Source organism: Chrysochloris asiatica, unplaced genomic scaffold (genome assembly GCF_000296735.1).
Source record: "Chrysochloris asiatica unplaced genomic scaffold, ChrAsi1.0 scaffold00297, whole genome shotgun sequence".
NCBI lineage: Eukaryota > Metazoa > Chordata > Mammalia > Afrosoricida > Chrysochloridae > Chrysochloris > Chrysochloris asiatica.
This window is the reverse complement of record NW_006408815.1, coordinates 936,953-939,112: the sequence shown is the minus strand read 5'-3', so window position 1 is coordinate 939,112 and position 2,160 is coordinate 936,953.

The window sequence follows — 2,160 nt, the reverse complement described above, 5'->3', positions numbered from 1 at the left end:
GCTCAGCTTGGGTTGTGCCCCAGTAGCACTTTGAGGAGGTAAGTCTTCCCAAGTCATATTTTCAATTCCTTCCACCTTGGGGGACTCATCTTCCAGCACTATATCTGATACTTTTCTGCTGTTATTCATGATATTTTTATCTGCTGGCACTATATCTGACAATGTTATGCTGCTATTCATAAGCATGTTGTTGTTGTTTTTAAGTGCCGTCGAGTTGGTTCCGACCCATAAAGACCCTGTACAGGGTTTCTAAGGGTGTAAATCTTTACGGGAGTAGAAAGCCTTATCTTTCTCCCGCGGAGCGGCTGGTAGTTTCGAACCGCTGATCTTAAGGTTCACAGCCCGATTCGTAACCACTACGCTACCAGAGCTCCTTATTCATAAGCATATCAGTGGTTAAATAGTCAGAGGTAGTTTGCCTCTCCTTTTTCCTAATCTGTCTTAGTCTGGAAGTTCCTCTGAAACCTATCCACTATGGGTGCCCAAAGACACAAAAATTTTACAAAAGCACTTTTTCAGGATGCAGCCTCATAGTAACACCTCACAATAGTACAATGGGTGACAACCATCTTACTCACTTTTTACATAGTTACGTATGCCCCAGTTCATATACCAGCAAGTATTAAAGTGCAACTAATGTCTGTGGGAGTTGTCATGTGGCTCTATAGGATAAGCACTGGACTACAAACCATAAGGTTGCCGGTTCAAACCCACCAGCCGCTCCTTGGAACCCTATACAGGGTTGCTATGAGTTAGAATTGTCTCTGTAGCAAATAATAGCAGCATATAATTTATATACAGTGAAACGTCCAAATATTAAATATTATCGTTTAATTAGTTTGAACAAATGTATATCCCCATGTAATCCACTTCCCTACCAAAGGACAAAATATTTCCACTTCCATCACCCAAATTCCCTCATGACCCTTTAAAGTTAATTTCTTTCACTCCATCTTGAGACAACTGTGATTATGATTAATTTTGCCTGCTCCAGAATTGAAATAAATATAATAGGTCAATATGTACACTTTTGTGTGTGGCTTCTTATGCTCAGCATACTGTTTCTGAGATTCTTTCATGTTATTGTGTGTAGTAGTTTATTGTGGAGTAGTATTTCATTGTATCAATATGCCAAAATTCATGTATCTATTTTGTCCTAAATGAGAAATTTGTACTATTTACAGGTTTTGGTGATTAGGAACAATTCTGCTATGAACAATATTTTGATCTTTGGGAGGATATGTATTTTAATTTCTCTTGTGTAGACTTTGGAGTGAAATTACCAATTAATTGGGTACATGCATGTTTAGCTTTCTAAGAAACTACCAAACTATTAATAAGAGCATCGTTTTGCACTCCCAACATCATGCTTTTGATTGCTTTATTGTCACCAAGATTGTTGTTGTATGCTGAGTCAATTTCAATCCATCAAGGACTCTATAGGATAGAGTACAACTGCTCCATAGGGTTTCCAAGGCTGAAATATTTATGGGGGCAGATCTCTGGGACCTTTATGTTAGAACTTGAGCAATGCACCACCAGTACACTTTGATTACTAGAAATAATAATCAATGTATTCTGAATACTGTCTAGACTAAATGTTGACTACAACAAATAAATGCTGACATTGAATTCAGGTTATGTAAGTTCTCCTACTCTGTTCTTCTTCAAGATTGTTCTATTTTTCCATACATTTTTAATTAAAAAATATGAATATTTAGAATAAATTTACATCTATGTATGTATATATGTATGTACACACACACACACACACACACACACACACATATATATATATAGACAGAGAGAGAGACAGACAGACAGACAGAGACAGAGACTGCTGGTGTGGCACTGTAGGATCAGTACTGGACTGTGAATCACAAGGTCAGCAGTTCAAACCCACCAGCTGCTCCTCAGAAACTCTACACAGGGTGCTGTGATTTGGAACTGACTTGATGGCACTCAACAAAATAGCAAAAAGTTCTAGCATATGTGTGTGTCTCAGATTATCAGCTTTAAAAAACAATGCCTGCTTAGATTGTGTTGAATCTACAAATCAATTATGGAAAAAAGAGATTTAAAAAAAAATTACTATAGTTTCCAAATCATGAGCATGGTGTATCTCTCTGTTTATTTGTGTGTGGTTTAATTTTATGCAGA